The sequence below is a fragment of the Pristis pectinata genome, chromosome 23 (genome assembly GCF_009764475.1).
Source record: "Pristis pectinata isolate sPriPec2 chromosome 23, sPriPec2.1.pri, whole genome shotgun sequence".
In the NCBI taxonomy this organism is placed as follows: domain Eukaryota; kingdom Metazoa; phylum Chordata; class Chondrichthyes; order Rhinopristiformes; family Pristidae; genus Pristis; species Pristis pectinata.
The window spans coordinates 7428031-7452241 of NC_067427.1; positions in this window are offsets into that span (position 1 = coordinate 7428031).

A 24211-nucleotide genomic window follows, 5' to 3' on the forward strand; every position below is an offset into this window, starting at 1 on the left:
CTCAAACATCATCTATAAATTCGCCGATGACACCATTGCCATTGGCAGAGTCTTACATGGCGATGAGGCGGCGTACAGGAGTGAGATAGATCGGCCGGTTAAGTGGTGTCGCAATAATAACCTCACATTCAACGTCAGCAAGACCAAGGAATTGATTGTGGACTTCAGGAAGGGGAAGTCGGGAGAACACACACCAGTCGTCATTGGAGGGTCAGCGGTGGAAAAGGTGAGCAGCTTCAAGTTCCTGGGTGTCAACATCTCAGAGCATCTATCTTGGCCCCAGAAACATTGATGCAATCACAAAGAAGGCACGCCAGTGGCTCTACTTCGTTAGGAGTTTGAGGAGGTTTGGTACGTCACCAAAGACTCTTGTAAATTTTTACGGATGTACAGTGGAGAGCATTCTGACTGGTTACATCACCGCCTGGTATGGAGGCTCCAATGCACAGCATCGTAAGAGGCTGCAGAGGGTTGTAGACTCAGCCAGCTCCATCACGGGCACAACCCTCTCTGTCATCGAGGACGTCTTCAAGAGGCGGCGCCTCAAGAAGGCGGAATTCATCATTAAGGACCCTCATCACGCGGGATATGCCCTCTTCATGTTACTACCATCGGGGAGGAGGTACAGGAGCCTGAAGACCCACACCCAACATTTCAGAAACAGCTTTTTCCCCTCTGCCATCAGATTTCTGAATGGTCCATGAACCCATGAACACTACCTCATTATTTCTCTTTTACACTATTTATTTATTTTTTCAACTTATAGTAATTTTTATGTCTTTATGTCTTGCACTGTACTGCTGCTACAAAACAACAAATTTCACGACATATGTCAGTGATAATAACTTTTAAAAGTTTGCTTGGTAGGAAAATTGCCTCCCAATGTAGTAAAGCCCTTGCCCAACTCCTAACCAAAGTCCTGGGCCAATACCTCTCCCTTCCCTCCACCAAACTGAAGATCCACCATCTCTCCTGTATGGTTCTGAGGCATGGGCCTCCAAAGATGGCACAGTTCGCGCAGTTTCACATGCATCCTTCTACTGAATAAAGAGTGCTTACTGTCAAGGCAGAATAACCAGGGAGTGGAAGGAATGCCACTAAAGTTGTAAACCAGGTAGAGCAGACTTGTCATGAGAATGGATTACCACCACATCCCAAATCAGATCTTGACAAGCCAAAGGAGGAAGGGTTGTCCATATAAGAACTTCAAAGACACCCTGTGGAGTCTCCAGTGGATTCTAAGCATCTCATATGTTATTGTCATTTGCACAACAATTCAGCCCTTGCTCGATTACAAGGTTGGGTACAATTGAAGATGGAAAGAGGGAAGCAGACTGCTCTCTGTAGAGGGAGATTTCAACATGAAGGGAATATAGCTTGTGTGGACCAAGATCCGGCAGGATTGATGATTTGGTTTGGGGAAACTCTAATGAAACAAAAATACCGATGAGGAAACAAGTATCAGGAAAAGGCCTGAGTTTTGCCTAAACATACACCAAAAAACTTGTTGCACTTCCATAGAGACTGTATCCCAACACTGTGGATGCCCATTTTGTTTTCAGAGGATAAACAGGTTAATCCCATTGGAATGTTAGGATGTTACTAACTACAGATGAATAGTTACTTAGCCAGGATTGGCCATGAAGGAAGATTGGAAAGGTTGGGGTTGTCTTCTTAGGAACACTGTCGGCTGAAGGAAGGCTCAGTTGAGGTGTTTAAAATGATAAAGAGTCCAGACAGAATAAATGGGTGTTCCAAGCGCCTCATACAAATAATGGAGTTTAACTCAGTTAAGTGTGAAGCGATGCATTTTGGGAAGTTAGCGTAACGCTATTACAGTGCCAGCGACCTGGGTTCAATTCCCGCCGCTGTCTGTAAGGAGCTTGTATGTTCTCCCCGTGTCTGTGTGGGTTTCCTCTGGGTGCTCTGGTTTCCTCCCACATTCCAAAGACGTACGGGTTAGGAAGTCGTGAGCCTGCTATGTTGGCGCCGGAAGCGTGGCGACCCTTGCGGGCTGCCCCCAGAACACTCTACGCAAAAAGATGCATTTCACTGTGTGTTTCGATGTACACGTGACTAATAAAGATATCTTATAAATCAGGCCAGGACATACACAGTGAATGGCAGAGCCCTGGGGAGTGTAATTGAACAATAAGACTTGAGTACAAGTACATAGTTTCCTGAAAGTTTCAGCACAGATAGACAGCGGGTGAAGAAGGCTTATCATATACTTGTCTTCATTGACCAAGGCACTGAGTATCAGAGTTGGGACATCACATTACAGTTGCACAAATCATTGGTCAGGCCACACTTAGATTATTATATGTGGCAGGAAATCATTAGCATCCTTGACAAGGTCAGTATGGTCAACAAATAGAGCAAGATCAACAAAATCATCTCCAGACTAAGTGCAAAGGAGTGGCGTTGTCAAACATCACGCTCACCGCCTTTTCTGATTCACAGCACACCTAACTCTGGCTATCGGGGTTCGGAGTTCAAGAGACATCAGGAGAACACTGCAAACATCCAGTAGGTCAGGCAGCATCTGCAGAGAAGTAGAGCGAGTCAATGGTGAAAAACCATCAACCTGAATCATTAATTTTTTGTCCACAGCTGCTATTGTTCTGCTGAGTTACCACATTCATAGTCATAAATCCCTGATGAGATACCTTAGAAGAAGTAAGGATTGATTAGAATTACTCAGTTGCTTGCTTTTCCCAATCAGATGTAGATGGACCAGATTTGGCTGGTAAATGCTAGTAAGTTTAAGGAACTCCTCACAAATAGTCATAAAGAGTTGTACAGCTCAGAAAACAGACCCTTCAGCCCAACTCGTCCAAGCCGATTAAGTGCCTAAGTAAGCTAGTCCCATTTACCTGGTGTGGCCTATATACCTCTAATATTCAAGAACAGCTACTTCCCTTCAATTATTCGGTTCTTGAACCAACCGGCACAACCTTAATCACCACCTTGATAGCCAGAGCCCAGTGGTGTGTCCAGCTTATTGGCTGTTTCCCAGCAGTGCCCCATTGCTAGGACTGTCCAATTGCAGTGTCTTGTTGAAATTTCTCAGCATTTACAATGGGGAATCTGCCCAGAGATTCTGTGTCTGTTTAGAGCTACAGCCTGCTCCACCATTGAATGGGAATAGTAAGACTTCAGGGGAGAAAAAGAACAATTGGTTGCATTGTATAAATGTTTTTGGTTAAGCATGATGTGAAATTTATTTTTAAAAATGTATTATGTTTCTAGTGTCAGAGACATTCAGAAATATTTTTAGTTCTGACAACTTTGACAGATGGAAGAGCGGGGTAGAGTGTTGCAAGTTTGTCAGAAGAGATCCATGGATGCAGTGGTCTGTCCTGTCCCACCCAAGTCACTTCAGCGTAAGGTTCGAGGTTCTGCCCATCCCACACAGGGAATCATCTCTTAAATGTTCGGGCAAACTAAATCAACCTTCTGGTTTTGCCTAGGAGACATTTGGCCAAGCGATTCCCATAGATGGTGCATAGGAGATGGCAAATGCACAACCAGAAAATCTAGGCTGTTAACAATTACCCAGCAATTACCCAGTGCAAGTGTTGTCTGCATACTGCAGCTTGACTTCTGAGGTTCACCCAGCATTGAGGATGGTGTTGAGAACCTTGATTCGCTGCATCGGGAGCATGCAGAAGCCCTAGTAGAATCAACAGACCACCTCAGAAGCTACCTGCCCACCCATCCTATCAACCACCTCCTGCCCCATCTGTGGATGAGGTATGGTTCTCACGTTGACCTCATCAGCCACCAAAGCTAGAGCGGAAGCAAGTCATCCTCAATCCCAAGGGGCTGCCTAAGAGGTAGGTAGTCTCAGCAATTGTGCAACCTCCAGGGACAGTGTACCCCAAATCCATGGATGCTGATTTTGTGTTCAGAGGGTGACCAGGTTAATCTCATGGTGGTGCCTTTTAGAATGTTACCAACTACTGAGAATAGTTACTTAGCCAGGATTGGCCATGAGGAAAGATTGAATAGGTTGGGGTTGTCTTCTTAGGAACATTGGTGACCTCACAACACCAGAGACCCAATGCTGAGCTCAAGTGCTGTCTATGTAGAGTTTGCACGTTCTCCCTCCACATGGGTTTCCTCTGGGGTGTTCTTGTCTCCTCCCACATCCCAAAGTCACGGGGGTTGGTGGGTGAATTGGCCACTGTAAATTAGCTCTCGTGCGTGGGTAGGTGGTAGGATCTGGAGAGTGTGGGGAGAATAATAATGGGATTAATTTAGGATTATTGTAAATGGGTGGTTGATGGAGTGTACAGACTCGGTGGGCTGAAGGGCCTGTTTCCCTGCTGTACTCCTCCATGACTCTAGGTTAAAAGGTTGAGAAAACCTATTGACATGGTGAACAAGTTCCGCTCCATTTTACAACCCCCTTTCTAAACTGCCAGTCCTAAACCAAGCAGCTGTTTCAAACCCATCATACTGATAGAGATACAAAGGACAAGTAACCGAATGGAGGAGGTGAGACTGAAGGTTTACCTTACACCTGTAGCCAGTGAGCTCTAAATAACAATAGTGAGGCACAAACAATGGACAATTAGCTCTGAAAGCCAACACCAACGCCCAAGGCAGTTGGATCAGGTAATCTATCAAAAGCAACCCTGGAAGAAGAGAGAATGACTGATTGTGGCATTACAGAGCAGGAATTCACTCTTACATTGCCTTTCTTGGCAGTGACGCACAGGACTACTGTACTTCTGTTGCTGTGTGTCAACATTTGTGATCTGTGTAAGTGCCTTAGGTGGCAACCATGGTGCTGGATTATCAGCTACACACCTGCATTATTTAGAAAAAAAGCTGACAGTGGAAGTTAAAGGGGTCATTTTTCATCAGTTATTGAGCTGAAAACATAATTGTCCTCTGGTCTGAATGTTGCTGCTACTTTGTTATATCTAGAGCTAGTAAAAATATTGGGCGTTATTGGGCTAATTATTGGGGAGTTTCACCCAGGTGAACCTCTCGACAGTGGGTCCACTTTTGTCGATATCTTCTTGGAATGGATGCAAAAAGGACACGACTAATTTCTTTTAGTTCAAGTGCAGTAATGATAGTGCAAGTATCTGTGCTGGACAGCAGGAAAACAATCCCTGCTGCATCTTAAACTAACTATTGGCTTGGACTCAAACTCCTTGACAAGTGTAGGCTTGGAAAACTGGTTACAAATGATGGACTGTAAACAGCAGTTCTATGGAAACATTTCAAACGACCAGCACAGAAGTCATTCGCCTTTCCATGCAAGAACTACGATATAGGATATCTGTCGGCAAACTGAATTACATATTGCAACCAGGAAAAGAAAGCTAAGCATGCCCAAAAAAATTTGCATTTTAAAATATTTAAGAGCATTAACAGAGGTAGAGGATAGACTTTCTTTGATGTGATACTTCACAATCTAGTACATTGTGCAAGGCCATGGTGTGATGCATAGGACCAATTGATGGTTATAATATTCGACAGCACTGAGGGGGAGCCCATCACAAACTCACGTGGGTCTGGGCAATAAGTCACAGTTGCAACATTAATTCTGCAGCTGCCCACGCACTAACGCAAGGAATTTCAATGCTCTCCCTGTGAGCATTTCATGATTACTTTGCAAAGTCTCTCACGTGAGCTCAGAACTCACAGTGTTCACTCCCTGCACCTGCAACACTGATTGCGGTCCCAGAGGGACAGAGATTACTCTGACTCTGGCTCTTGGTTACTTTGCAAGGGCCTCGGGCTATATGGACTGATTTGGGAGTTCCAGCATTCTTGACCTCCGACACTATCTCACAAACCATTGACAGTGGAAAATGACCTGGCACTTAAACTGCCTTCTCCCCCCACATAAACAGACGATTTCTAGCTCGCCGTCTACAGTGGATCCACAATAAATTAATGAATGAATGCAAGTTCAATATTTGGATTCCAGTGGACACTGCTGCCTAAGAGGTGTCGGCTCTAACATCTTGTAGGTAAATTCAGTCTTTCCTTTAAGGCATGCCTCATTTGAAACAGCTGTTGGACACAAATGTGCATTGACCAGAGGAGAAAAGGTCATATTTTAAAACAAACAATGCTTTGCTGACACATGAAAAAGAAGATTAAAGAACTCAAAGGAGTAATTAATTTGCTGGCAGCGTAATTTTACAGTGGAAAGGACGGTATGGTGTTTTGGTTGTGTGCAGACAGAGGACTACCCTGCTCTTTTGAAAACTGGGTTGGAGACGTTGTCACCAGTGAAACCTGCAGGTGGACAAGCTGCTCCCAGCCCTGTCAACACCTCCCGGAAATAAGCAGCTAAGAGTCTGGGAGTGTGGCCAAGGGTGATTTATCTTTTCACATTTTATTTCACTCGCCTCTCACTCACTCTCTCTCTCTCTCGCTCTGTTGCTCTCTCTCTCTTTCTCTTTCTCTCTCTCACTCTGTGGCTCTCTTTCTCACTCTCTCACTTTCTCTCTCTCGCATTCTTTCTCTCTCTCACTCTCTGTCACCCTCTCTCTCTTTCTCTTTCTCACTCTCGCTTTCTCTCGCTCTCTCTCGTGTTCTCTCTCTCTCTCTCGCTCTCTGTCACTCTCTCTTTCTCTTTCTCACCCTCTCCCTTTCTCCCTTTCTCTCTCTCTCTCTCTCGCTCTCTCTCTCTCGCTCTGCTCATGAGGTTTGCACAGTTTCTGCAGCAGTGAAGCTCCCAGCCGGAAGGCATATCCTACCATCTCATCAGTGCCTGGGAACTCTCTCACTCTGAGCCGGTGGTTTGTGAGATTAGTCGTGACTCTAGGGACTTCGGAAGGGATTCCAAGTTACCGCAGGTGGAAGGAGTCCTCCCCACCTGCTTCAACCTCCTGCCCCCACAGAGCCATGCTCATGAAGCTGACATTGTGGCTACAGTTGTACCATGTGTGAACCAAGTGGAAGGACCCTGGTATGCACCACTGCTTCTGCAGGGCGGTGCTCTTACAATGCAGGACCTGAGGTCCAAAGGGTTTCCAAGTAAAGACTTACGAGGATGTTGCCAAGTACGTGGAGGGGCGGAGCTTGGAGGGATATGGGCCGAACACAGGAAATTGGGACTAGCCGGGTGTGCATTGTAATCGACATGGACTGGTTGGGCCGAAGGGCCTGTATCAGTGCTCTATGACTCTATGGCTCTATGACTTGAGGACCTGTGATATAATTGGGCAGGCTAGGACTTTATTCCTTCAAACGTTGGAGACTAAGGGGTGATTTTATAGAGGTGTATGAAATCATGAGGGGTATAGATAGGGTGAATAAGAACATAAGAAATAGGAGCAGGAGGAGGCCATCTGGCCCATCGAGCCTGCTCCCCCATTCAATAAGATCATGGCTGATCTGGCCGTGGACTCAGCTTCACCTACCTACCTTTTCCTCATAACCCTTAATTCCCCCACTATGCAAAAATCTATCTAACTGTATCTCAATTATATTTAATGAGGTAGCCTCTACTGCTTCCCTGGGCAGAGAATTCCATAGATTCACTACTCTCTGGGAAAAGCAGTTTCTCCTCATCTCCGTCCTAAATCTATTCCTCCAAATCTTGAGGCTATGTCCCCTAGTTCTAGTCTCACCTACCAGTGGAAACAACCTTTCTGCCTCTATCTTATCTCTCCCTTTTGTGGTTTTATATGTTTCTATAAGATCCCCTCTCATTCTTCTGAATTCCAGTGAGCATAGTCCCAGGCGCCTCTATCTGCCAGTCCCTTGCCCACTCACTTAACCTATCTATATCTCTCTGCAGACTCTCCTCATCCTCTGCACAATTTGCTTTCCCACTCAATTTAGTGTCATCAGCAAACTTAGATATGCTACACTCGGTCCCCTCTTCCAAATCATTAATGTAGTGTCCCTTGTTTAGGCATAATACACTGGTTTTAGATCAAACTATTGCACCCTCCATTTGTGTGAGAAATTCAGTCATACTATGGTCACTCTTTCCAAGAGGATCCCTAACTACAAGATTGTTAATTTTATCTGTCTCATTGCACAGGACCAGATCTAAGATGATATTTTCCCTTGTACGTTCACTTAACATACTGTTCAAGAAAGGTATCACGGATGCATTCTACGAAGTCCTCCTCAAGATGCCTCGACCAACTTGATTCGCCCAATCTCTGTGGAAGTTAAAGTCCCCCATGACAACTGCAATTCCATTCTTACATGCATCAAATATTTCTTGGTTTATTGCCTGTGCCACTGTGATGTTATTATTCAGTGGCCTATAGAAAACTCCCACCAGTGACATTTTCCCTCTATTGTTCCCAATCCCTACCCAGATGGACTCAACATTCTGCTCCCTAGATCTTATATTGTCTCTCACTATGGCCCTGATCTCATTCTCAATTAAGAGCGCTGCCCGACTTCCCTTACCTTCCTGCCTATTCCATATTCCCTGATACCCTTGGATACTTAATTCCCAATCATCTCCACCCTGCAACCACGTTTCTGTCATGGTCACTAAATCATACCCCTTTGTACTGATTTGTGCCACAAGTTCACTGACCTTGTTTCGAACGCTACAGGCATTCAGATAAAGTGCCCTTACACTCACTGTCCTTTTAGAATCCAACCTTTGTGTCCTTTGCATTTGACTTTGCTGTACTCCACTCTCACTTTTCTCTTTTCTAACTTTTGCTCTGGTCTCTACTTTGCTTCCCTCTATCTTTCTGCATGGATTCCCATCCCCCTGCCATATTAGTTTAATCCCTCCCCAAAAGCAATAGCAAATAATCCCTCGAGGACATTGATCCCAGTCCTGCCCAGGCTGTACTGGTCCTACCTCCCCCAGAACCAGTTCTATTGCACACAGTCTTTTTCCCAGGGTTGGGGAATCAAGAAGAGGGCATAGGTTTAGGGTGAGAGGGGAGAGATTGAACAGGAACCTGAGGGGCAACTTTTTCACACAGAGAGTGGTCAGTATATGGTACGAGCTGCCAGGGGAAGTGGTTGAGGCAGGTACAATAACAACATTTAGAAGACAGTTGGACAGGTATGTGGATAAGCAAAATTTAGAGGCATATGGGTCAAACGTGGGCAAATGATAGAAGCTTAGATGGGCATCTTGGTTGCCATGGACCAGTTGGGCTGAAGGGCCTGTTTCTGTGCTGTATGACTCTCGGTTTGGAACATAGAACATAGAACATTACAGCACAGTACAGGCCCTTCGGCCCACAATGTTGTGCCGACATTTTATCCTGCTCTAAGATCTATCTAACCCTTCCCTCCCACATAGCCCTCCATTTCTCTATCATTCATGTATCTATCTAAGAGTCTCTTAAATGTCCTTAATGTATCTGCCCCCACAACTTCTGCCGGCAATGCATAAATTCTGTGACATAGAATTTAGACAGAGAATTTAAATTGGAATGCACAGGGTTGGGATAGTATTTCAAGAACTTTCTGGCTGGAATCTAGCCATGGAGTCCATTGTGAATTCCACCAGCACTTCCGCGGTGGGATGGCCTTTGGATCCAGGTCGGACTTGGCCCAAGATCCACTGTGCTGAAGGAGAAGTAGATGAAGTGTGGGTTTTGGCAGCCTCCCCAGTGCAGCAGCAAGCTGCAAGCTGTGAGATGTGCGCAAGGTCAACAACAGCAGCCTGGGGTGATCCCGAGGCTCGGAAGCTGAGAACAACCATGACCTTGACCTCCGTGGGAAAGCAGCCCAACACACGTGTAAGGTGGTATTTGGGGAGGTCACAACTCCCAGCAAGGGCAAAGAATGTAGTTTGAGGGTTGGCCCTTTAAACACCATGGTTTCAGGGGAATAAGTCAACAATGGTGCAGCTGAAAATCTCGCTGTATTGTGAGTCGCATTAGAGTGACATAATTTGGGGAGTTTTACACATTAGAGAGAATGAAAATCCCAGTGCAAAAATGAGAAGTTGAATTTCCCAGTGTTGCACCTGATTTCTGACTGCTTCTTTTATCTATTCCATAGTGTCCAGAGATCCAGAATCTCATATCTTGGGCTTACTTTCAAAGGGGTAACTCCTCTCCCTTTAACACTGTGGGTGCAACACTCCTCTGCTTTTGTATGAGACTCGAGTGAGATTGCAGTAGTAAGGTGAACAAAGGGCAGGGGTATGTGAGGTGGGGTGGCTGATGGGTGAGCAGCAGTGTCTCATTATCTCCTTCTTTACCCAGACGAGCCCAGTATCTGCTTTGGGTTGGTTGCCTAAACAACCATGACCTTTAGTCATTATGAGTGATTCCACACTTACAACCCTCCAATTCCATCCCTCAATGTCCCTCCATAAAACAGGCAAAGAGACAAAAGTCCTATTATAATAAATGAACAGGCACTCTGATACCTTTGGAGTATGCCTCCCATTGCCAATAGATCTTATATTGGTTAACATATTTAGTTCTCCAACAGCAGAATTCAGCCACGTTTTGGGAGGATAAACCAGGGTAGGACTTGCACAGTGAATGATAGGGCTCTGAGGTGTGCGGTAGAACAAAGGGACCAGAGAATACAGATCCGTCATTCCTTGAAAGTGGCGTCACAGGTAGATAGGATCGTAAAGAGAGCTTTTGGAACTTTGGCCTTCATAAATCAGGGCACTGAGTACAGGAGTTGGGATGTTATGTTGAAGTTGTATAAGACATTGGTGAGGCCGAATTTAGAGTATTGTGTGCAGTTCTGGTCACCTACCTACAGGAAAGATATCAATAAGCTTGAAAGAGTGCAGAGAAAATTTACACAGATGTTGCCAGGACTTGAGGACCTGAGTTACAAGGAAAGGTTGAATAGGTTAGGACTTTATTCCCTGGAGCGCAGGAGAATGAGGGGAGATCTTATAGAGGTATACACAATTACGAGGGGTATAGATAGGGTGAATGCACACAGGCTTTTTCCCCTCAAGTTGGGTGAGACTAGAACTAGAGAACATAGGTTTAAGGTGAAAGGTGAAATATATAAGGGGAATGTGATGGGGAACTTCTTCACTCAGAGGGTGGTGCGAGTGTGGAACAAGCTGCCAGTGGAAGTGGTAGATGAGGGTTCAATTGTGATATTCAGGAGAGGTTTGGATAGGTACATGGATGAGGCGGGTTTGGAGGGATATGGTCCCAGTGCAGGTAGATAGGACTAGGCAGAAAACCAGGCCGGAATGGACTAGATGGGTTGAAGGGCCTGTTTCTGTGCTGTTTGACTCTATGACTCTATGAATGTCATAATATGCATCGTTTTCATAATCCCCATGTAACAAGCAATCACTGTGTGTTCTATAAAGGGGATTAATAACCAGCTCAAGACTCTGCCAAGAACTCTGCTCCATATTCTGCTGTCGCTTGTGAAAGTTAGCTAACAACGTGTCACTAGGAGATTTCCACACCTTGAGCTGCTTGAAGCCACTCGAAGTAAACTACCACTGTTGTGAATGGAATGGCTTTACTCAGGGTCTGGGACAAAACTCCGAGGAACTTTAGGAGAAGGAGTAGGCCATCTGGCCCTTTGAAAGTTCTCCACTACTCATCAAGGTCATGGCTGATCTTCTGCCTCAGTTCCATTTTCCTGTACTGCCCGGATATGCCTTCATAATATTCCTGCTTCAGATTAGAATGATTATTGCATTCAATGAAATGGAAAATATAATAGAAATACAACTATTTGTTTGATAGTTTTGTGCTCTCTGTTCCTTCATTTGAAGGAACTTATCTTCCTCCCGGGCATGTTGCAGCCTTCTAGACAATATTGAATTCTACAACTTCAGGTAAGTTGATTTCTGTCTCTGTCAGTTGTCCATTTGTGATGTTAGCTCAGATTGTTTGTTTTTTTTTTGTTCCTTTTCTTTCTAATTCTTTCCTCAGGGGGTGGAGGACATGTCCAGTCTGACCTACCGGGCAGGTCTCCCTGCTCTGCATTTCACAACTCCTACATCCTTTGTCCATGTTCTCACTCTCTGATCGCTCCCATTCACTCATTGACCAGGTGACTTTGTTTACAGCCTATCGCCATGGTCACCCAAGATTTACCCTATCAGGGACAATCCCCTTCCCCACCCTCCCTGCAGCTTAACGAGCTTCTATTGTTTCTTTCCCTGTTCTGATGAAGGTTCTTCGACCTGAAACGTTGACTCTGCTTCTCTTCCCACAGATGCGGCCTGACTTGCTGAGTGTTTCTGGCTTTTTTTTTGTTTCTATTTTAGGTTTCCAGCATATGCAGTTTTTTTTCTTTTGATTTTCACTTCATTTCACGGTGCTTTTGGAGGATATTAATTAATTTCCATGTCTGATAACTTTCCTGGAATCTTTAGTACTTTAGGGTGCTCCTGTATCTTGGGAATGAACCCAGGATCAAGGAGACTCCATTATAAACAGTGACTATATGGGGCGGCTGTGTTATATGTGCCCTGACTGTAAAGAACATAGAACAATACAGCACAGTACAGGCCTTTTGGCCCACAATGTTGTGCTGACATTTTATCCTGCTCTAAGATTTATCTAACCCTTCCCTCCCACATAGCCCTCCATTTCTCTATCATTCATGTGTCTATCTAAGAGTCTCTTAAATGTCCCTGATGTATCTGCCCCCACAACCTCTGCCGGCAGTGCGTTCCACACACCCACCACTCTCTGTGTAAAAGAATTACCCCTGACATTCCCCTTATACCTTCCTGCAATCACCTTAAAATTATGTCCCCTCATGTTAGCCATTGTCACCTGGGAAAAAATCTCTGACTGTCCACTCGATCTATGCCTCTTATCATCTTGTACACCTCTATCAAGTCACCTCTCATCCTCCTTCTCTCCAAAGAGAAAAGCCCGAGCTCGCTCAACCTATCCTCATAAGACATGCTCTCCAATCCAGGCAGCAAAGGGTTTGGGGAATTGTATTTACTCCCTCTCTCTAGGTATTCACTTTCAACAGGTGAGGCGTCAGGTGTATGCAGACCTCCCTTGGTGGAAGGTGTTTTGGTAGATGGAATTTTATACTGGGGCAAAGTCCTTATGTGCATGGATGCTAGTCCAGGGATCCCTGTATGATCTTCCCACGGAGCTGTGCACTTGCCCCAGGAATTGTGACCACAGTTTGTAGCCTGAGATGGATCAGGATCAGCTAAATCCAAAAACACCCCTGTAGGTTAATTTTTCTTTTCGGCTAGATTGGTTTATTATTGTCACATGTACTGAGGTACAGCGAAAATCTTTGTTCTGCATGCCATCCATACAGATCATTTCATTACAACAGTGCACTGAGGTAGTACAAGGGAAAACAATAACAGAATGCAGAATAAAGTTACGGAGAAAGTGCAGTGCAGGCAGACAATAAGGTGCAAGGCCATGATGAGGTAGATTGTGAGGTCAAGAGTCCTTCTTATCAAAATAGGCAACCGTTCAATAGTCTTATAACAACGGGATAGAGGCTGTCCTTGAGCCTGGTGGTACGTGCTTTTTTGGGGCCAGGTGGGCCTTCTTCCTAATTTCTTCCTCAATGCCACTGTGAATTCAGTCAATGTGTCCAAATTTTCACCAGCAAGGGAAACATATAGTGATGACTTTGCAGGCAAATAATGGAAAAACAAGCCTTCAGTTCTGGCTAAGTTTGGAAGAGAGTGACCACAGTGTTAGTCGGTGGTCTCCAGTCTTCGCCACATTCTATGGTTCCTGCCACTCTGTGTAAACACGCATCTGCATTAGAAGCTCTACAGTCCTCTCACTTCTACACACAATATAGAGGATGGCTTCCAGCAATGGCCAATCCCAGCTGGGAGAATTTCCAGGCACATGATGACAATGGAATAGCTCCAGTGCACGACCCTGAAGATGCAATCACATCATCCACTGGGTGGGACTTCATTGAGACAAACTTGGGATCTTTTCTCTGGAGCAGCGGAGGCTGAGGGGTGATCTGTTGGAGGCGTATAAAATTATGAGGGGCATAGATAGCATGGACAAGCAATATCTTTTTCCCATTATTGAGAGGGCATGCATTTAACGTGAGAGGGAGTAGGATCAGAACAGATGTGAGGGGTACATTTTTTACTCAGAGAGTGGTGGATGCCTGGAATGTGTTGCCTGATAGGGTGGTGGAGGCAAATTCATTGGGGGCTTTTAAGAGGGGCTCGGATCGGCACATGAATGAGAGGAAAGTGGAGGGATATCGGCATTCTGTAGGTCAGAGGGACTAGCTATGTCGGCACAACATTGTGGACCGAAGGGCCTGTTCTGAGCTGTACTGTTCTATGTTGTATGAGACCAGATGCTGTAACTTCTGTGGTGCAATGTCAAAACTATACGTTTCTCTTGTTGGTTGTGAATTGAAATTCACATCGCAGACAACAGTCAGTGTGGTCGCATTGTTCTTGTATAGCATACAATGTACTAAGCCTAATGGTGATTCTGGATGTCAGTGTTGAACTTGCTTTATTTTTATTTGCACTACTAGGCAAACAATCAAGATAATTATACAGCAGGATTGCCTGCTCTCAGTTCCTGCAGCTATTGATACCACTGCAAACAATTTTATTTCAATTTAAAAGACACTAACTCTGAAAGATTAATGGCAGTCTAACAATTATTAAAGGACCCTTTTCCCAACAAGCAGTCCTGGGATGGGGAGGCCTTCTTAGAACTCTTCACCAGGTTAATGAAAAAGCAAAATCCTGCAGATGCTGGAAATTTGGAAATAGAAGACAGAGATTGCTGGGACTATTCAGAAGCTCAAGCAGCATCCAAAGGAAGAGAAGCAGATTGATGACTTTTCATCAGGCCTAACAAAGTGTGGCCTTTACTTTGAAGAAACCGAGCAGACAATGGGAGACCGCTTTGTAGAGCACCGCTGCAAGAGTGACCCTGAGCTTTCAGTTACCTGTCACTTTAATTCTCTTCCTTACCTCTCGGTCTTTGGTCTTAGGCCATTCCAGTGAAGTCTGATGTAAGCTTGAGGAACAGCATCTTGTCTGTACATCACACCTCTCAGGACTCAACACTGAATTCAACAATTCCAGGTAACGAGCTTTCCAGTCTGTATCAGAACTAGCCAGTTTCGATAAGAGATTAACTGTTTCTCTCTCCAAAGATGCTGCCTGACCCGCTGAGTATTTTCAGCAAGTACAGAGTTTGATATCTCTCAGTTCCAGCATTACTTTATTTTCTTCTCTGATCTCATTCGTCTTATCTCCTCCAGACAGGTCAGCTTTCTTTACCATCCTATCTACTTGTGCTATCACTTCCAGGGATCTATGGACTTACTCCTAATATCCCTCTGTACATCATTGCTTCGAAGACCCCTGCCATTTACTCTATACTTTTCTCATACATTTGACCTCCTAAATTGCAACATCTTACACTTGTCGAGATTACACTGCATCTGCCATTTCTCTGCCCATATTCCCAACTGATCTACATAAGATTAGATAAGATAAGATATCTTTATCAATCACATGTACATCAAAACACACAGTGAAATACATCTTTTGCCTAGTGTTCTGGGGGCAGCCCGCAAGTGTTGCTACGCTTCCAGCGCCAACCTAGCATGCCTTCAAATCCTAACCTGTACGTCTTTGGAATGTGGGAGGAAACTGGATCACCAGGAGGAAATCTACGCAGACACAGGGAGAACGTACAAACTTCTTACAGACAGTGGTGGGTATTGAACCCGGGTCGCTGGTACTGTAATAGTGTTATGCTAACCGCTACACTACCGTGCCTGCCCGTAAGATATCTTTATTAGTCGCATGTACTGCCATACAATACTATATAATGTACTGCTGTACATATACAAGGATCCTGCTGTACCCTTTGACGACCTTCCGCACTATCCTCAACTCTGCCAATTCTTGTGTCGTCTGCAGACTTACTAATGAGCTCACCTATGTTTTCATCCAAATCATTTATACATATCACAAACAACAGAGGTCCCAGCACTGATCCCTGCTGAACACCACTGGTCACAGACCTCCAGCCAGAATAACACCTCTCCACCGCTACACCCTGTCTTCTACAGTCAAGCTAATTTTGTATCCAATCTACCAAGTCTCCATGGTTCCCATGTGCTTTAATATTCTAGATCAGCCTATCCTGAGAGACATCGTTGAATGCTTTACTGAAGTCCATGTGGACAAACATCCACTAACCTACCCTGGGCAATTATCTCTGTCACCTCCTCTAAAATTTCGATCACGTTTGTAAGACAGGACACCTCCCGCACAAAGCCATGCTGACTATCCCTGATAAGTCAATACTTTTGCAGATGTGAGTAAATCCTTCCTAAATTTTTAAATTTTATTTACAGCGTGGCAACAGGCCCTTTCGGCCCAACGAGTCCACGCCACCCATTTTAAACCCCCAAATTAATCTACCCGTACGTCTTTCGAATGTGGGAGGAAACCGGAGCACCCGGAGGAAACCCACGCAGACACGGGACAATGTACAAACTCCTTACAGACAGCGGCAGGAATCAAACCCCGATCACTGGCGCTGTAATAGCATCACGCTAACGGCTACGCTACCGTGCCGCCCTAAGGATCTTCTCCAATAATTTCCCTACCACTGGGCTCGCTTTCCCGTCTGTCTGACAGTTTGAAATCTTTTGAATGTTTCTCGCATTCAGAATCATTCAAAATTGGTTAAAAATCAATTATGCAATTCAAAAACTAGTTATCATTAAGTCACCCAAACCACTCATAAATGCTAATAAACAAGAACGTTAAAGCATTTGAAAAATTGCAAATGATCTCAAATAAAATGAAAACAGAAAATGCTTGAAATGCTCAGCAAATCAGACAGCATCTAAGGGGAGAGAAACAGAATTAATGTTTCAGAATGGTGATCTTTCAAGTGCACGCTGCATTTAAATTATCTTGTGTTTACCCTTCTGCCTGATAGCCTTTCCTCTCCAATATAATGAGCTTGCCGTTGCTGCAGGTTAGAACCAGCTCAAATGTAGGGAGCTGCTCCTCCAGAGTCACTGCTGAGGAGGTCAGCTGTCATTTTCCACTGTTAGATCCAATTGGGCTCCAATGTTGATGCATGGCTGGGAAACAGCCAGCAGAACTCATCCAGCATGCTCGGGAGTTGGTCATCTGTACAGGAATTCCAAACATATGGGGAATAGATGCTAGAAAATCAACATGGAACTGTCAGTAATTCCGAGCAAGCTCCAGCCCATTATGTAATTTTACTACTGAGTATTTTATCTTGAGAGCTGTTTATCCATCAAGTCTCAAAGAAGACAGGCAATGAGCAGGGAGCCATCAAAAGTCTCTAAACCTTTCTCCACCACTCAAGCTCAGCATTTAATAAGCTGTATCATCATAGACAGGACCTGACTAATGGCCTTTAAATAGATATGCAAACATAGCTCTATCTAAGCACAAGAGAGTGCTAGTTCACTGATCTCCCAACAATGAAGCCATGAGCAATCATTTAGTAGAACATAATTTCACCTCATTAACTAATGAAATGACAATTTCATCTATGTTTGCAAGCAGCACATTTGTAAACACCTTCTATTACTGTCAATTGGACCTTAAAGTTGTATTAAAATCCTTAATCCAGGGAGAATCCAGATAATTCTCCACCAGTGTTAAATTTTATCCAGTGTGCTCTGTTTGAGTCCAAGGGATTCTCACTGTAAGCATCACCTGATCTCTGCCTCATAGAATCCACATCAACTGTAGAACACAAAACAGCCACAAATCAGTATCTACCAAGCCTTATAAACTGGGATATTTTAATTCTGCTTTTAAATCTGTTGCTGCTCATTGCAATCGAAACTGAGTGAGCTCAAAAGGTGGGCAAATTTTGGGGGAATACATGTTGCACATTTTTAATGAATGCTCCAGCTTTGCCCAAGAGTGCAAAGTTTTGTCAAATCCTAATTAAGGTTTATGTGCAGTCACCATTGCATTACTATGCAGGATATCAGGAATTATCAATGAGACCTGTAACCCTTTCTGATCTCTATACAGCTGCAGTTTCTCACATTTTCAATTGTTAACTGCTTCACCAGTGGTGGCCGTGCTTTTACCTACCAAGGCTCTTTAATTTCCTTGATGATTCTCTCTGCCTCACCTTCCCCCTGCTTCTCTCACTCTACCTTAAAATCTTCTTTGACCAAACTTTTGGTCATCTGCCATACTATTCCCTTCTTCTTAATATCCTTGGAACATCCTTCTTTGTCGAAGGTACTCTATCATTAGCATTAAAATACGGACAACGCCCTCACAATCAACGGATCAAGGCAAAACACTGGTCTCCTGCTCCATTTAATCACCAGTGGTGTTTGACAGGTAAACTGCGAACGTAACCATTCCAAGAACGTAACCATTCTCAGTGGTGGCAGTACCCAGCATGTAAGTGCTAAAGACAAGGCTGAATCATTCACAACCATATCCAGCTTGGAGTAGCAAGTGGATTCTCTATTGTGGCTTCCTCCTGAGACCCACAGCATAGGACAACGTAGAACAGTACATCAGAGGATCAGGCCCTTCGGCCCATGATATCCGTGCTGACCACGTGCAGGTCGATGTACCTGCACATGGTCCATATCCCTCCATTCCCTGCCTGTCTAAATGTCTCTTAAATGCCGCTATCGTGTCTGCATCCACCACATCCCCTGGCAGCACGTTCCAGACACTTACCTCTCTCTGCGTAAAATACTTGCCTCACAGATCGCCTTTCAACTTTCCCCTTCTCACCTTAAACCCGTGCCCTCTGGTATTTGCCATGCCCACCCTGGGACAAAGACTCTATCAACCCTGTCTCACATAATCACAGAAACCAGTCTTCAGCCAATTCCGTTCACTCCTCAACGGCGCCGGAAGCATGGCGACACTTGTGGGCTGCCCCCAGAACACTCTACGCAAAAGATGTATTTCACTGTGTGTTTTGACGTACATGCGACTAATAAAGAGATCTTATCTTTTCTTAGCTTGTACTGTGCTCACCAATAATAAGAACAAGGATTAGCTACCACACAGAAACCCCATCACCTCCAAGCTCCTCTTCCATTCATACACCATCCTAATTGGAAACATGTTGCTGGTTCTTCATCATCCCCTTGTTCGAAATCCTTGAACTCCACTCTAGAAGAACCTTCGCCAGAAGGACCGCAGCGGTTCTAAGATAAGGTATCTTTATTAGTCGCATGTACATCAAAACACACAGTTAAATGCATCTGTTGCATAGAGTGTTCCGGGGGGCAGCCCGCAAGTGTCGCCGCGCTTCTGGCGCCGACATAGCACACCCACAGCTTCCTGACCCGTACGTCTTTGGAATGTGGGAGGAAACCGGAGCACCTGGAGGAAACCCACGCAGGCACGGGGAGAACGTACAAACTCCTCACAGACAGTGGCCGGAATTGAACCTGGGTCGCTGGTGCTGTAATAGGTTTATGCTAACCGCTGCACTACCGTGCCTGCCCCAGTACAATTCTTGTACAATTGTCCCCATCCCCTCTCTAGTGTAATTAAGGATGGGCAATAAACGCTGACCTTGCCACAACTACAAAAATGAATAATGAAATAACTACATGTTGTTTTTGTTGGCTGGTGCCTTCAAACTATCATTCACCCTAACAAAAACAAAGTGCTCAGCAGGTCGGGCAGCATCTGTGTAGTAAGAAACAGAATTAATGTTTCAAGACAGTGACCGTCAATCGGAATTTCTTTTTCAGATTTCCAGCATCTGCAGGATAGTACTGTATGGATGATGATGCCTTTTAGATCATGGTGAATGTCTTCCCATTGCATAGCTTACGATGACCATTGGGAAATTGCTTCCAGGCTAGTTAGGTTCCCACCGAGAGGTTTGGCTCTTGCTACTAGTATTTGAAGCCAATATTGTTTAACACAGCACAGTGGATTTCTCAGTGTGTTCCCTAAAATGGAGCCAAGCTACCCACTGAAAATATATGTCAGAACAGCTTGACATACATGCACAATTTACACTGATTATAAAATTCCTGGGATTCAATGGAATCTATCCAGTTCCTCGCTCTGAGCAGCATCATGCCTCACTATACTGGGAGAAACTCATTCAACTAACACAGAACAGCGTGATTTAGACAACTGCTTTTTGTTTCGGCATTAAGCAAGGGATGCTGTTGATTCGGACGGTTCGATTGCTTGGCTGAAATCCAAGACAAAATTGCAAAGTCTCTAAAGTCCTGCCAGAAAGTGATGGAGCATTGTTGGTGGCACACTCCAGTACAGATCCCCATGTAATTCTCACTAGACCAGGGTAAATTAGGAACCTCTCTTGCATTCAAATCCCTTGCAGTCTCCAAGAGAAAGCAACTCTTGCAAAAATAAGCAACTGAAGTGATGCTATTAAACATGCAAATAATAACTTAGCTTTCACCAAGCTTCTGAAAATATCTATCACCAATTTTTACCTTTCTGACAGCAATATTTTGCTGCATCTTTTAAAAATTCCCTCCCACTTGCACTGAATTAAATCTTGTGCTGAGCCCTTTTTTGTCAACGCAGAAAGCCTCCCCAGAGGAGAGGAGATTAAAAATATGAATAAGCAGATTGGACCAACAAGAGAAAGGCTTAGTGTGTGATTTCTAGCCAGCTGAAGTTTTTGGTTCTCTGACATCTGGGTAAGAAGGTTTACTGTTGTCTTCTCCACTGTGTGTACATGCACACACTGGCCAACCCATTCTAGTTGCCTGGTTACAACTAGGATTGCAGAGTCTCTCCAAGGTACTCTGATTCCCAGCCAGATCCTTGGAATTTCGAGCAGCATTTTACTCTCTGTGTTGCATTGTACAAAGGATGAAGAATTGCATTCTGCGTAGGGCCTACAAAGGAACTTATAGAGAAACAAAAGGACTGCAGATGCTGGAATCTAGATGAAAAACACGATGATGCTGGAGGAACTCAGCAGGCCAGGCAGCATCCATGGAGAAAAGCAGGCGGTCAACGTTTCAGGTCAGGACCCTTCTTCAGGCCTGGGTTAATATTTTGGCAGAGACACACCTTGATAGATTGAAGATAGATTTATCAGAATCAGAATCAGATTTATTATCACTGATTTATCTGACATGAAATGTGTTGTTTTGCAGCAGCAGTATAGTGCAAAGACAAAAAAAACCATAAATCACAGAAATAAATAAATAGTACAAAAAAAATGGAATAACAAGGTAGTGTTCATGGGTTCATGGACCGTTCAGAAATCTGATGGCGGAGGGGAAGAAGCTGTTCCTGAATCATTGAGTGTGGGTCTTCAGGCTCCTGTACCTCGTCCCCAATGGCAGTAACAAGAAGAGGGCATGCTCCTGGTGGTGAGGGTCCTCAGTGATTGATGCTGCCTTCTTGAGGCACCGCCTCCTAAAGATGTCCTCGATGGTGGGGAGGGTTGTGTCCGTTCCACAAGCAGAGTTTCACAAACTGGATACACTGTACAATGAAGGGAGATATAACTCAGTCCACTGTGCAACGAGCAAAGGTTTACACAATAAATGCACTGTAGAATTGACAGAATCCCCTGATCAAAGAACGCAATTTACTCAGTCACTGTAAGCACAATAAGCACTGATCTATACACTGAGTGCTGTATACAGTGAACTGAGATTTAATATAAATAAAACCAGAGATTGTGGGAAATGCTCAGCAGGTCATGTAGCATCCGTAGAGAGAGAAACAGAGTTCAGGTTTCAGATCAGCAGCCTTTCATCAGAGGAGTCATCATCGATGGGTGTCATGTGTGTCAACATTTTCTGCTGGTATAGATTTGAACTGAAAGTGGCCACAGATTTACACACTTAGTCACACTGCATTGGGCACAGCTTCGTAAACTGTGCAATTAGCAGAGATTTAAACAATGAGCACAACTTTACTGTACAGTGAGATTGTACGCAGAGACATACATTCTGGAGAACTTGCAGGTGAGAGGGAGCAGTAATGAAGATCAAAATGCCAGTGAAATCGCAATAAAATATAAAGTGACGGTCAATCTACAGGCTGCTTAAGATCTGCCTGTGATGATAAAGTGCAAGCAGCCCTTAGCCAATCACAGCTTACGCTCTGGCAAGGCTCTGCAAGCACATTGGAAGAAGGGGCTAGCTGCCAGTTACAGTCTCAATGTGGTCCAAGAGAAAAGGTTTTTTTGTAAGTAGTTCAAAGGTTTTAAAAATAAACTTGAAAAAGCTATTCCAGATCTGTGGTGGAACATGAAGACCTCTTGCTTGCAAACGGATCAGGCTCACCTGAAAACTCCGAGTGTCTGGGAAACAATTTCACTGGAAATAATTATCTTACCAGTTCTGTTTCAGAATTATAGGATGTCATCCCACTTAACGGCTCAGAATTTGCTGATAAATGACAGTTAGTTGGGGATTTCTGTGCATATGTAGTCCAACACAGAAAATCCCAAACCTACCAAATGATAAATGGGCACTGTCTGCTTTGATGCTCACTGTCAGGTGATTCCCCATGGAGTCCAGTGACAGAGCTAAGACTCCCCAACACTTATGCTGGGGATCACCTCTAATTCCCACCTCTACAGCCCATTAATATCTACCAGAAATATAGGGTTGTGGGGAAGAAAAGACAGGGTTAACTCCATGAACCCATGAACACTACCTCATTATTCCTCTTTTGCACTATTTATTTATTTTTGTAACATGGTAATTTTTATGTCTTGCATTGTACTGCTGCCACAAAACGACAAATGATAATAAACCTGATTCTGATTCTTTTAACACCTATTTTAGCTTTGCTTACAGTTTTAAAATATTTATGAATGATTCTTTCAGTCTTTTTAGGTGATAGTTTTTCAAATCTTTTTTTTAATACTTATTTCATTTTGACTTGATAGAGGTGTACAAGATGATAAGAGGCATAGATCGAGTGGACAGCCAGAGACTTTTTCCCAGGGTGACAATGGCTAACACAAGGGGGCATAATTTTAAGGTGATTGGAGGAAGGTATTGGGGGGGATGTCAGGGGTAAGTTTTTTACACAGAGAGTGGTGGGTGTGTGGAACGCACTGCCAGCAGAGGTTGTGGGGGCAGATACATTAGGGACATTTAAGAGATTCTTAGATAGACACATGAATGATAGAAAAATGGGGGGCTATGTGGGAGAGAAGGGTTAGATAGATCTTAGAGCAGGATAAAATGTCGGCACAACATTGTGGGCCGAAGGGCCTGTACTGTGCAGTAGTGTTCTATGTTCTATGTTCAATATTTTTCAGATTTAACAGCTGGCAAAGCTTTCAGAGGTGATTCAGAGACGGAAATTCTGCTGGTGGACTGCAAGTAAACCTACTGCTGCTCAAACCTGGTCGTTGGAATCTGGAGCAACAAACAATCTGCTGGAGGAACTCAATGGATCGAGCAGCATCTATGGGGGGAAGGAATTGATAACATTTCGGGTCACCAGTCCTGATGCAGGGTTTCGACCCGAAATGTCAACATTTCGTTTCCCACCCCACAGGCTGCTCAACCTGCCGAGTTCCTACAGAAGATTGTTTGTTGCTCCAGATTCCAGCGTCTCTTGTGTCTCCGTTGAATTCTGAGGTGCTTTGGCCCAGCGAGACAAGTCCTCCATATACAGACAAGGAAAGTAGGAGTGTGCGGTGATCATGGGCAGTGTAACCCATGCTACCCAAGGTCAGCAGGTCCATGCGCAGTCAATATGGATCAATTCAGTTAGTGGTTCAACCTTTTACCTCTTTCAATATTGAAAACCAAACAATCGCCGGTGCTGGAAATCTGGAATAAAAAACAGGAAATGAAGGAAATACTCAGCAGGTCAGGCAGCATCTGTGGAGAGAGGAGCAGAGCTAACATTTCAGATCAATGATCTTCTCTCTACAGATGATGCCTGAACTCACTGAGTTCTCAGCTTTATTTAATAGTCATCCTTTTAAACCTTCCTTCTAAATCCCTTAACCTCCTCTCAATGCATAACTATTCTCCTACCCCTACTGCCCTCTAGCTGCGTAGGTGCTTATACCAGTCAAGCAGAAGCATTTTCACCTTGTAAAATTGCGCCCATGGCTGAGTTTCCCCTCTGCCCTGCAAGGTTCATCTTATCCCTCCTGAGTAATCCACGGCACGACTTGTCAACTGCTTTGGAGTGCCAGCCATGACAATGGGCAACTTCCATACCTTTAAATCCAAAGGAACATTAGGAGTTTGAGGAGATTTGGTACGTCACCAAAGTCTCTTGCACATTTCTACAGATGTACAGTGGAGAGCATTCTGACTGGTTGCA